We start from the raw sequence: 14,197 nt of genomic DNA on the forward strand, positions 1-14,197 counted from the left end.
AACAGGGGATATGGCAACAACGTTGAACACAGCAAAGAGAAGATCATGCAGCTTCATGGAGATGAAGAGCAGATGGCACAGTGTCTCAGCCTTCTCAGGCACCCAGTGCATTGTAATACTACTTTTGAAGTATCCTGTAAACAATAAGTTTGTTGGGCTGAAGTTGGTCATCAGAGACACTTTTTCCCCATGGCATCCCTGGTAGTGTTCTCACAGATGGCCCGTGCAGTGAGGCAGGGCTGCTCCCTCCCATTTTCTGGGTACGCTGGATCAGTGTCTCAGGGCTCACATGGAGCAAACATCAGGGTCCTTTTCACACCATAGATATCAGAACTGGGGCAGGGGTTTCAGGAGATCAGCACTGATTTATTTTTCATTCTGGAGACACTGGGATCTTGCTGTGTGGTTGCCACCAGTGCATACCTCAAAGTCGTTGCTCCATCATCATCCTGAACTTAAAACATGTGGGACATAATCACTTAGTAAGAATAATGTGCTTTATTCTGAATAACTTAAAACAGGTCATGATGGGAATAAACGGTGCAGTCTTGTTCACAGCAGATGCATTTATTGGAGATCATAATCTTGTGCCTCTCGTTATCTCTTGACAGGACTCCTTAGATGAGTATCTGGGTACAAAAACTCCTTTCTATCCTGGTCAAACATTCTGCATATGAAACTGCTGTCTCACCAGTGTTTGTACTTATATCCTATTGAGGAGATATAAAGACTGTGTCTCTGGCTTGTCTGAGTAGGTGTAACCATTCCTCTGTGTGGTTTGGAGAGCAGGCGTGTGGTGTTCTGCCAACACCAGAGAATCCAATCTCCCTGTCCTGGCAGCTGCCATGGGGAAGGTGCCCTTGCTAGAAGCAATGGTGGAAAAGTACTTTTAGTCATGGGTTTACTGGCTGGTCATGCAAACCTCTTCTGATCAGGTTTCAGTGCTATGGAGAGTTGTCACTCTCAAGCTGAGTTTGCAGAGGTGTGGATTTGATAGCTGAGTGGGGATGGGGAAGGAGGTGCTCCTGCATCAGGCAGGACTGCAGGGCTGGGGTGTGGGAGCTGAGGAGGTGTCCCTGCAACTGAGATCTGCCCTCCCACCCTGCTTGGTCACATCAGGACCTGTACAATCCCAGCTGTCCTCTGGGAAGCTGCAATGAAACACGGAGATGCTGTCTGATCCAGAATGCTGTTGGCCACTTGACTGGCAGCACCTGGGACCTGGGACATTTGGGATAGTGACATCTGAAACATCTTCATCATCACGTGGTGCTGGGTGAGCACAGCTTCTTTGAGTGCCCCTTCCTTACTGCAGCCCTAGTGGGAAAATACGTCACTCCCAGGTGTGTTTTGGGTTAAATTAGCTGCTTTTATTACCTTCCAGGTGCAGGGAAAAAACTTGATGCAGTCTGAAGCCATGGAAAGGTTCTTCTGCCATTGGGGTCCAGGCTGATAAGTATCAATGGTCACAAGGAGGCCCTGATATGACTCCACAGACAAGGCATGCACAAGCCTATTTACCATGGGAATGCACCTGATCCCTCTGTACCTGATCCCTGGATAGAATCTCTGTAGGGCAGTACAGAGTCATCCCTAATGTAACACAGGGGGGTTATATAGAGGAATATACAGGTACTCTGACTGGCATGTAGGCAGGAATTACACCATTGACTTCACTTCAGGTTGTCTCAGAGGCAATGAATAATGGATGAATGTCTGGCCTGCAGAGCCTCATGTGGTGCCAGCAGCATCACTCAGGCCACAAGTTTCCTCGTAGACCCCACATTCTATCTGTGTGCTCAGTAGATATCTGCCTGCAGATCCATTCATCTGCCAGCCACATGCTCTCCCTGTAGTTTACAGAAGCAGCCACATAGGTGTCATGTTAATTAATGCCTTCGGCAGGTTACTTTGCCTTTTTTCCTTTTTATTTTTTTTCCACAGTCTCGCTCTAAATTTAGACTTGTTTAAATACTCCAAGAAGAAATGAGCATTTTTTTTTTAATTTGTTTTTGCTAGCAGCATTTTAAACCCTCGTCAGACACAGTGTTCTGAGCAGCAGGAAATTCAGGGCACAGAGGGAGACACTAAGAGAGAGCAGAATGCACAGGAAACAAAAATCACTGAAGCACTTTTCGACCACCTCTGAAGCTGTGGTAAGAAAAGAAGGATGAATTAAAAAATAAAAAGAAGAAAAGGAAAAGTAAGTGAAAACAGATGCTCTGTTTGGGGAGAACTGTGAGCAGAATGCAGCTTTCCTGGGTGCTGCCACAAAAGCACCCAGAGTGAAAGTCATCCTTATCTCTTCACTACTGAAGGGTTAACACCTTTTTTTCTTTTCCATTTTAAGTCCACCTGAAAGAACTTGATTAAGAAGAAGGGAACCCCCATTTTAAAGATATTAAAGCCTTTTGTGACAAACTGGCTGCACTAAAACATGGGAGGTTTTGTTGTTGTTTTTGTTTTTGGGGGGGTGGGAGGGGCGGAGGCTTGTCTTTGTGAGGCATTCCAGGAACTGTGGTGCATCAAGTGACTAAATAAATTATACCACTTATTTTGTTCTTCTCTACATGGCAAAGACATTTGACTCAGTGCACATCTAGCAACATCATCTATGTAGCCAAATCCTTTGTATTATGTGTGTGATGCAATGACCCTATTCAGGGAACAGGCTACAGATACCTCCTTGTCTCTTTTCAGTATGTAAGGATTAGGATTTTGTGAGGTTATCAGGACAGAGGTATTTGGGCCAAAGCAGAGTTGCTCCAGCCTGACTGGGCTAGAAAGAAGGAGGGTCCTTCCTCCCATGTGTTACCCTGTCAGAGTCAGCAGGTGTGGGAGGTGCAGAAATGAATTACTTGCCTTTATGGTCTGATGTTACCGCCTCACCTATTTTCTGAATTCCTTGTAAAGATTTATTAGGTAATGGCTAATGGGTATTTTGGAAATACAGGGTGCTCTGTAATTTTCTGAGCTCTTGCAGAAGGAGACAGCAGAGCCTCCAGGGTCAAGGAGCCTCTTCTCATTTGGCAAGTGATGTACAGGGGCAAAGCAACAAACCTGTCTGCTTCCCTCTCCTCCCCTGATTTATTTGGATCACACTGTCAATTTACACGGGGTTGGACTGAGCCCACAGGGTGGTTGTAACTGTTCCCTGACAATAGGGGCGGATCAGAGAGCCAGTGGAGCTGGGCTGCAGCATTCTGCAGACCTCTCTGCAGTGATTCAGGCGTTCAGCATCTGCCTGTCAGGAGGAATGGCATCAATACAGACGAGCTGACTGTCCCCAGTGTAGTGTCTGTGGGATTGCCTGGCATGTACAGCAGTCGTGCCTGATCCCTGGGGAAGCTGCTGCGTGCTACCACAGCATGAATAAAGGGCAATGCCTAGGCAGACTGATTTTTTTTTTTGATCTTTCAAAGGTGTCCTGTTAGTTTTATTTGTTTTGTTGCAGATACACAGTGTTCAGGCAAGAGCTATTGCAGAAATGCATATCAGAATTTCTGGAATATTCAGAACTCAAAAATATTAAAAGTATTCTTCCCCCCACCCCCCACCCCTTTTGATTTCACAGAAGGGAGCAGCTTTGCCAAAATTCTAGGTCAGAAATTAGAGCGTTTCATGCTTTTCTCCTTTGAAAAGAGGACTGCTTTTTTCCCCACAAAAATCAGAGGCGATCATTTCAGTGTGATTAAAGATAAAAGCTGGGCTTTGGATACATTTTACCACACACTGATGTAGGTGTAGATAAAACCAGTCCATTCTTTCATGAATATTAATGAAAACATGTTTTGTGATTTTAGGCAACCATCGATTGTTATTAAAAATACCCTGACAGTTTTGAAGGAGAGGTGGGGGAAGGCTCCAAAAGGTTTTCCACATCCAATTAACACCGTTTTGCAGCAGTTTGTGTTTTGCTCCAGAATTGCTCTGTACCGTGTGTGAAAGGTGCTTCCTGACCTCCAGCTGCTCCACGGGCTGAGGGGAATGGTATCCACCCATCCCAGCATGGCAGCGCCAGCCCTGTCTCCTGTTAAACTCTTTTAACCTCTGGTTGCAATTCAAGTCACTTCCCGTCACCCTAAATTGCCTCCGAGTCCGTAATTAGCTCAGTCACCTGCCAACTTCCATAACACACACTCATTCTTCCTCCCTTCAACATCTGACAGCATCTCACTCTGCGAGCAGCTTTCAAACAGATTTTCCCTCCACCCCAGGGGCTTTTGCCCTGTGAGCCTGCCCTGAAAGGATGAAGATACAAATCATGTTGTGCCCAGGAGGATCATTAAATGCCGCCTTTGATTTCCTTCAAGGAGCACAAATGAGCTGAGGAAGCAAACCGGTGCATTTCTTGCTGGAATTTTTTGTTTATGTTATTTTAACCCGCATTGGCACAGGTTGGAGACAGTGAGCCTGTGGAGGGTGAGGTCTCCCCAGGTTACATCCATCTCCTCCCCACACGGGTGCTGGCTAAGGAGAACATCAATAACCGCTCCCAGGAAAGAGTGTCTCTCAAGGATTGAGCCTGGTATGGGCACATGTGTTTTGAGAACAAATAATCTCTCTCTTGCTGCTGGAATGTGTAACATTGTGCAAAGTATATGTCTGAAAAAATCAGTTTCCAGCAGCGTGGGTTCTTCTGTTTCCTCCTGCTGTTGTCAGCATCTGGGCAGCACGTGGGACAGGCAGCAGAGAGACAGGGACAGCTCAGCAAGCCACTTGCTTGGGTTGGGGACAGAGCAGTCTGCGGCATGGTTGAGATAAAACTAAGAACTACATTCCCTGCCCATGACACAAAGTGGAATTCAGATTACCAGAGGTATAGATAAATAAATATTTAATAAATAGCAAGCATAAATATAAAATTTTAATAACATAAATATTTATAAATTTTATATTGTAAGGAAAAAATTGAATTCCAAGTTGTGATGTCTGCCTAAAATCATCTGCTATTTGCAAAAACAGCACTCCAGCTCCTACCTTCTGGTTAGTGTATTGTCCAGGCTGAAGTTAACATCTTTTTAAGCCAGAGGCTCCTGAAGTTTCAGACAAAAGCCAAACAGTTGTGCCCTGAGGGACTCCTTCACGGGAAATCTGATGTGCATAAAGTAGGCAGAGCAGGGCTGAAATCTCATTAGTGATAGTTGCTTGCTGCAGCTCTGACCTTAGCTTAATTGGTTCAAGTGATGCTGGAGTTAATTGGCGTTCTCAGTTTGGGGCGATTCCCTTTTATAACTGCAGTTTAGACCTAGATCTACTCTGCTTGCCAGGCCTATAATTCCCCTGGAAAGAAAAAGCATTACCTGGCTCTTCCTGTGCTCTGATGTACAGTGTCACACTTTGATAGCCACTAAGCTGTTTTATGGCTGTGTAGGGGCCAAAATGTCACAGCAGGCAGCAGGGACACGGGTGTTGCAGCTTGCATGTTTGTGATCCTAGTGGAGTACTTCTGAACAGGTACAACAGCCATTAAATCTCAATGTCTTTGTCCATTTTCAAAGTATGCTGCAAGAATTGAGGACCATACCTGAGAGGCCACAATGGATGAAGTCAGCAAAGCTCCTCCAGCGATGCCGACCTTGGAGTGTGGCAAAGGCTGGTTGGAAGAGGCAGATCCCCGTGGTGGCTCTCACAGGGTACATGAGAGCTGCACCCAGCTGTGAGAGAGAGGGACAGCAGCCTCTGCCAGCATGAGCAATCCATCCTGCTTGGTGTTGTGTCTCAGGAGAGCCCTGGGCAGATGAAGGTGACATTTGCATTGCATTGCAGGCCAGGTCAGGTGTCTGGGACTTGGTGGCTGTGACTTGGCAGCAGTGGCTCTGCCATGGGACCTGCCTTTGTAGCATTAGTGGTGTCTGCAGCCTAAATTATGTCATACTCTAAACTAGGTCATGCTCAGGCTTCCCCCTGCACTTTCCAGCTGTGTAAGACTCTACCAGCCTCTGAGTGTTACCCACCCATGTGGACCCCAGTGCTGGAGGGAAACCATGACCAAGGACAGCAGCTGGGTTTTACAGCATTTGTTGTCATACAGCCTTAAAGTTATCCCTCTCTGTAGCCCAGACACAGGGCCAGCCACCTCTACCAGGACCCTCCACCTGCTCTCCTGCTCCAGCAAAGCCCCTTACTCAATGTGCACCTCCACCTTGCAAGCTCCAGCCCATTTAGGAAGTGAATTCCTGAGACTGGATGTCATTCTCTGGGGTTGCTTGGGAAGTACACAAGGCCAGAGACACAGCACTCCTTACCCCACCTAGATGTAAACTAACTGTGCCTGGGATTTCACAAGTCTTTTGCTGGGCACCTTCAGAATGTGCTGGTACTGGGCAGTCTTGTCCCATCTTTAAAGTGCTATAAGCTTTGACTTTGCCTTCTAGAGGTTTTCCAGAGCTCTTTTGGTATTTTTTTCCTAATATCTTGTCCTACTTCAGGAGGGACCAGTTATCACTGTGTGGGGGTGATCAAAGCTGTGTATTCTACCCCCTCTATTCATTTCCCAAGGACAATGAACCATTAGCAGCCCAGGGAGTCATTAGCGCCTTCACACCCAGCCTGGGGGGGCGTGGCTGCTAATGGGCCATCAATGGTTCAACAACACCCCATGGCTCCCAGAGTTAATCACCCATTGTGTGAGTCCCTGCCCAGGGGGAGGGACTGGGTGCTCCCTGAGGGTACATAAGTGGTGGGTAAGAAGACCTCTGGAATCACTTGTCAGATCCAGAGGAGCAGCAGGACCTCGACAGGAGGAGATCACCGCTCTCGACCAGACTACAGCCATCACCTGCACCAACAGGCTTTTCATTTCCTTTTGCTTTGGACTTGGGGGAACCACACGGGTCTCAGCACAAGGGCCAACAAACCCCTTTGGGTTTGTGCCCCAGGATACTGGGTTATACTGCTGGGTTTTGTGAGTTGAAAGCAATTTCTCTTTGTGTCAGTGTATTTATGGTAATATCTTTCATTAAATTGTAACTCTGACTTGTAATCTCTCTTGTGGTGGGTCCATTTCTCCTGCCGGTTTACCTCTAAAACAGCACATATAGGTTTTCAGATCCACCAACAGCTGTCTTTACCTCATCTACCCAGGCAGAAACAGCAACTGGAGAGGCTGTTCCTTTCCAAGGGATGGTCTCTAGCAGCAAAGGGCAGGCTGGTGTTCTCTCCTCTCACTGACATGAACATCTGTTGAGGATGATTAGGAGAGGAGCTCACTGCTTTCACAGTCCTCCAAAAAGGCTGGGGGGAATCCAGCAGGCTTTGAAATTCCACCCACTGCTGGTCATACTCAGGCTAAAAGATTAAAGAGAAATAAGCTATCACATCTAGTAGGGGGTAAGATGGAAGCAGAGAAGGCTGATGTGACTAGAAGTCCTCAGAACTGGTTGCTTAGGAGGGCTAGGAACTCTGAGAGGCTAGAATAGCCATGGAGCCCTTTTCCTGCTTTTCGGCAGAGAGGACACAGATTAGCTGGATTTAGTACGCTGCTGCACATGTTAACCAAGTAGAAAATTGTTATTAGCTCTAGAAAATTGCGAGTTAGGCATATGGCAGTTCAGGGCCAAGAAAGTGTAGAAACAAAAGCAGATAATATGCTTGAGAGCACACAGTGAGCTCAATCTCTGAACAGGGCCTTTGTGGAGACAAAGGGAGAATATCCTGTGTTCAGGAGTCAGGAAGATATTTTAACATCCACAGAGGTTTACCACATTGTTGAACAGCACTGTGCTTGGCCCTGAGATTTCTCTGGTGCATGAAGACTGGTGTGGCAAAGGACAAGGCAAAACCAGACCTCAATAGCTCAGGAGTCCACCCTATTCTGGCAAACCCATGTTTGTGGGGAAGTAACTAACACACAGCAGGTTTTTCCTTTTCCTCTCCAGCTGAAAATGGACTTTCCCTTAATTCTGCTCTTTACTGAAATGCCAGTAGCAATTGCTCACCTCTGGACAGACCATCAATAAAACTTTAAATGTGCCATTAGGCCACTGTAGTCACCTGGCAAGAGAAAAACACTTCTAAGGGGGAAGCACAACAGCAGCTTTGTCAGCAGCACATCACAAATTACATCAGAGACTCTGAGTAAAGAGCTGAGGGAAGAGCAGACGCTAATGGGACAGGAAGGATAGTGGGAAACTTGCACCAACTGGCCTCTTCAGTGTAATCTTTATTACGCAGCTGGAGAAACTACGTTGTGGAGCAGCAGTAATTTATTTTCTGATCAATACAGGAATTGCATATGAAAGTACTCTCTCTTTTCTGATCATTCCCTCTGGCTTTGTTCATTTGCCTGGCCTACAACAGGCACAGGGCACACTAGGCTGCCATGTGCCAGCCATGAGGATGCTGCAGAGCAAGGGAGAGGGGAAGGGATTCCTGCTAGGAGATATAGCACCTGCAAAGGGAAAAAAATATAATATCAGAAATCCCGCATTTGTCAGGACTAATTTTTGGTTGGTAGGCTGCTGCTGTTGCCTCTATCTGTTCCTTGCTTTTTCCAGTTTTCACTGCCTCCACAACATGCTGATCTCTGATGAATTGCTGCACCTGGGGAACAGGGCAGTTCGGGCTGGACTGAGGGATTTCTCAGTTGGCTGCAAACAAAGATGAAGCGATGGGGAAAGGAGTGAAGCCTCAGTGAGGCATGACTGAGCATCAGACTCTGCCTTTGCCTCTTGACTTCTTCTGTGACCTCTATAAATCCATTATCAAACCACTCTTTGTGTCCACTTTAAATGGAGATAGTATTTCCTTCTCTCTCCTTTGCATGGGTAATGTGTATAAAAAGCACTTCCAGATGCTTTGTATCTATCTATCTATTTGTGTAAATGCACTTCTAGAGCAATGTTGAAGACATAGAAAAAAAATATATATAGGAAACAGAAATCCTTTACAATCATGTAATAGTAATCATCCAAGAATGTTTTAGTGGGTTATGAAATCCCTTCTTTGGAAAAAAGAGCAGCTCACTTTGGGTTAAATACCAACCAGAGTTTATATCCCTCTGTTCTATACCTGAACCTGCCCATGTTCCCCACCCCACCCATCTGTCTGCTCAGACCTGCCCCCACAGCACAGTAATTAAGCAGGTTGTTATGGTGTGACAAGAGTCCCTGACTTTTCTCTTCCTGTTACCTCCTAAACTGGTATTTTATTTCCAAGATCTTCCCATTCCATAAACTGGTTTCTTTAAGGTATGCACAGCAGCACTTGCAGAGTGCTCTGCTTTGCAAAGCCAGGGCTGTTTCAGCAGCCTGCCTGTGTCAGACACAAGTACTTCTTGTCTTCATCTCTGGGCATCTGACTGTTCAGTGCACTTGACACTGAAGGGCATTTGTCTGCTGGATTTAGCAGCCCCCTGCTGTGAGGGATTAGCTTAGTGTTCTGAACTTTTAATGCTCCTTAAATTTCTGCTTTTATACAAGGAAGTTAAAGTTTCCTGAACAGTATCTTGTTTCATTTTTGCTTTTCAATATTCCCTGCTTCCTCTTCCAATTTTCACACCTTCACTTCTGTCTTGTAAAATGAAAATTTTCAGCTTTTGCTTCTTTTTAGAATTAATCACGACAATTTCAAAGATCTTAGTGGATTTTCTTGAGTACACAGCCATCATTTCCTCATACCTCTCAGTGAAAGGAGTTAACTGGAGACTCTTCAACTTCTTTGTTTCTACTCATTCCTTCTACCCTTCCCTTAATGAAGCTCATGTGGTCCCTGACACTGTTAAGACACTCCTGAGTTGTGGCACACTTTTGGTGGGATGTGATCCCCTTGGAAGTTGCCTGTCGTGATGGCTTGTGCTTGCTCATGGGGCAGACAAAGGTTACAGCATCTCCCTGCAGCGTTTTGGAGGAACTGGTGGTGATTATGGGAACTGGCACAGGAGTAACAAGGAGGTCACAGACTGCTTGGCAGCATTAGCTTTTGGCCTGAGGGTAAAAACAATGGAAAGGAAAGGCGTGTCACAAGAAGGTGAGATGGCAGAGACAAGCTGTCAATCCTGCTTGCAAACATACTTCTAAAAGAGATAGCAATTACACTTCTGTTGCCAAACTTCAAGCACTAAGTGTGCAACTCCTGAACAGTGTTATGATACTACAGTTTGACAGCTCCTGTAATTCAGACTATTGGCCATACTTCACTGCATCCATGTGAGAAGCCAGGAGAGGAGAGGCAGGACTTGCCTGATAAGAATCCAAGAGGGGAACATCAGACATAAAACGTAGGGGTGAATGTAAGTGCATCCCTTAAGGAAAGCTGTTTGGAGTTCTACCTTAAGGAGAACAGAGCTACCTGGATTATGTGTGGTGGCTTGTGACTGTGGTGTATGCAAGGTGAATTGGTTAACCAATTATGTGGTAGCATGTTGGATGTGAGAGTGCATAAAAGGTGTGGATATTACTGAGTGAGAGTTCTACTAGGATATGAGATGATGTAATAGGAACTTCTAGGAACTATCTACTTCTACTATGAGCTATGAAGATCTGTCTGTTAATCTATCTTGAATAAACTCCCTAAGTTATGAGCCTTCTGATCAAGCCTTCTGATGTCTTCTGTGCCTGAGCTCTTCTGACTGTCAGTCCACAGCCCAGCTCGGTATAAGGGGCTCCCCCTGTAATAAACTCCTCCTCCTCAGATGAATGCATAAGGCAGGCACTTTTACTAAGTGGTAGGTCTGGGGCTACTGCTCCAAGCAGAAAGAAGGTGGCTGTTAGTGAGCCAGACTGCTAAGCAGCAGTAAAAATGAAGGAAAACAGAGCTTTTGTTCCCAGCCCGAGTAGCCCTGCTCTGGGAGGGCTGCCAAGAGCCTGCACGCTTCTTTCCTCTCTCCCTCCCAACACTGTATTTATAGACAAGTGCTGAAGCCAAACCCATAGGTGGGTAGGTTTCTGAAGTGACATATTAATACTATTTCTCTCCATTTCAGTGTGTTTCAGAAGCAGATTTCAAGTATTGGTGAAGAAATGCAGCACGAGTGGCTGTACCTGCAGACAGTGGGTGTAACACAGAGCACAGCTCAAGGCAGCACAGCAGCTCTGCAGCCAGCCCAGGGAGCAGGGGGGCAGCACTTGGGCAAGAACTGCTTTAATATTTATGTAAGATGTAAGGATGGGATTAGCATCCCTCTGTGCACACAGCTGTAGGACTGCCATCATCTCCCAGAGTTCCCTCATGGCGTGAAAGCAGGATATTCTCTTGCTGATAGTAACATGTCACCCATTCTATTTCTTGACTTCTGTTTAGTCACCACACACCCGAGGGTTTTTCCTTCTGCCTTCAGTGCCTGGTGGTGTTTGTGTAGACACATTGTTATGAGGTCAGAGTTACTTTGCTTTCTGTGGAATTTGGATACAAACATAGTAAAAAGGGCTTTTAATTAATGTGTGTTCCAAATGGTTTGAAATTTTTTGTTGTTATGTGTATGACTGAAGCTGCTGCTCTCAAAAAAATGTGCATGAATTCCTGTTGTGTACACCAGATGTTTATTCTAAATTCAGTCTTTGGAAGTTTTTATGTTGTTGCTCACCTCTTAAAAGGAAGAAGCATGGAGATTACTTGCAACTGAACTTCTTTCCACAAGAGCTGTAATGTAAAGGCATTCCTATATTGAACACACTTTCTCCAAAAGCTGTTCTTTGAAATGATCTAAAAATCTGTTTTCTCTCCCCTTTATTTTTCCAGTGATTATTTCCTGCTTGTTGCAGTAGTTTTTTCATACAAAAGCAATCTGGTTCCCACATTTCACATTCACTTCCATGCTGGGCAGATTTATATCTGAGTCTGTTCTAGTTTGATGGTATAATCTCCATTAAATTAAAAAAAATTAAGAATGAAGGGAATATTCACCCAACATCTGCTGTTTTCCAAGGAAAGGTAGGGTCTCTGACTCTCATGCCAGCACTGGTCAGTATAAGATGGTGATGGTGGGGAAGGCTAACTTTAGCCCAGACACTCTAATCTCACAAGCTAAATTAGGTTTGTACCAAGACTTGCCCTCAAAAGGATCCTGTTTTAGCGCTGGGTCTGCAGTAAGATCCGGCTCAGGATCAGCAGTTACCCATTGTGAGGGTATCTGCAAACACTCCCAAGGATTCCCACAGACAGCCAAGGCAGGGGATACAACAAAAAGTCACATTTTGGTCTCTGTGTCACTTTCCAAGTCTTAGTGTCAGCGAAGAGGCAAAGGCCTTTACATCCCCATTTCACAGAAGCTTCAAGTCAGTTTAATGCAGTAGCACAGCTCCTGTCTTCTGCCTCACTTTCCTCTCCCCACATCTCACCCACTCAACCCCATGGCTGCACATCCCATCCATACACTGGTACAGGTGCCTGGGCTGCTGCCCACTGAACTCATTTCCAATAAAGCCAACCTTGGCATGGAAGGAGTCTTAACCTGGACTAATTCTGCTGGAACACATTTTACCATGTAGCCATCTTGAAATAAAAAAGGAGAAAAAATCAGGAAAAAGACAGGAGAGACTGAGTGGGAGCAGGGATGAGCAGCTAGAGTGGGTGGCTGGGATGGGCTGTAACCTTTGCTTCTTCAGTGTCTTGTGGAACCCCATTTTCCACTTGCTGCTTGTATGTGCCAAGCTCCCTCCTCCTATATTCCCAACTCAGCTGCACGCAGATTTATATCTAAAGGTCAGAACAAGCTTGTTAGAGATATTTGCAGCAGTTTGGAAAAGGCAAGGACTTGGAAAAGTCTCTTAAAAGTCCTTATAATTAGCAGTAAAGTTTACTATAGGTTGATGGAGGATTAATTTTGTAGTGCATTATTCACCTCCAGGACTAGAATTTTGCCTTTTTCTAGGTGTTAGGGATCCCTCTGGGTAAAGCTGCCTTCTCATTAGATTTTTGTACATTGGAGCCTCAAATGCTTAATGAAAAATGTATTTTAATTTTGCCTTTTCCTCAGCAAAGATCTCCAAGTTTGCTAAAATATTGAACTATGATTTTAATGTCCTAAAGGGACTAAGATATCTCCAATACTCACCACTTTTATGACTGAAATTCAAAGCTCAACACATTCTAAATAGGCTGTCAGAGGAGACGAAGCATCCTGCCTGTTCTGCTGCATCCTGCTCCTGGAAAATTTTATTTTGCTGGACCATTTTAATTATCCCCATTGCAGCTACTACAGGGAGTAAACAGAGGAGCAACAGAGAGCTAATGAATAAAAATCCAATTAAGGATTCGAATTTTTTGTGAGAAAATATTTGGATTCCTGCACTGAATATTAGGGATTTTCATGATAAAGACTGACAGAAATTGTGCTTCAATATTTTCACTGGCTTTCTACTCCTTGATTTCTCACTCTTGTGGAATTTTCTAAGGAAGTGGACAGTGGTTAAGTGGAACCACACTCAAAACTAGTATCCGTTCAAGGCTGAGACTGGGATTAATGCATAAAGCACTGCTACAACTTCTGGAATTCCTGCTACACCACAATTTACAAGTTACTTAATTTTTCTGGAAATAAATAAATAAATAACCAAACAAACCCCCCAAAACAAACAGAACAACTAACCGGAAGCAAGCACTATATTAAGAAACACACAGACAATAAAAATATTACATATGCATACTGTGGAATCATTTAAGGCAGTTAATGTGATTCTTACATACTTTCTGATTTCCTGCTTGCTGTCTTTTTTCCTTATTCAGGTAAAAAACCAGGTGCAAAATAAGGTAAATCTTAATTGCTGCAGCCTTTTCTTCTCAAAAGGCCTTGTTACCTCGTCTTAAAAAATAAAATAGGGGAACCTGAGTATTCACAACCCCTGTATTCAGAAGTGATCCCTCAAACCCAAAATAACCTGTTTGGTGTCCCGCACAGATGTGGCTACAGAGACAGTGCCAGCTGATAGAAGGCTGCTCAAAGCCCCCAGTAAAGTACGACAAAACCACAAAGGCAGAGATAACTTTCCAGTATTCAGTGAGAATCCTCCAGGTTTCCACAGTACTGGAAGACTTTGACTATATTTCTAGAAAAAGGATTTTTCTGAGACAGATGCTTAGATTGAGGTAGAAAGAAGAGAGAAAGGAGCAGAGCTCAGTTCTATGCTTGGTCTCCAACACCCAAATGCATCTGAAGAAGCAGATCCTGCCATCTGAGATGGAAACCTAGACATGAAGTTTGGCTTTATTTTTCAACATAATTTCCTCACTACTTTTCCTCTTCTGTTCCTTGTCCTAA

The sequence above is a fragment of the Pithys albifrons genome, chromosome 3 (genome assembly GCF_047495875.1).
Source record: "Pithys albifrons albifrons isolate INPA30051 chromosome 3, PitAlb_v1, whole genome shotgun sequence".
Lineage (NCBI taxonomy): Eukaryota > Metazoa > Chordata > Aves > Passeriformes > Thamnophilidae > Pithys > Pithys albifrons.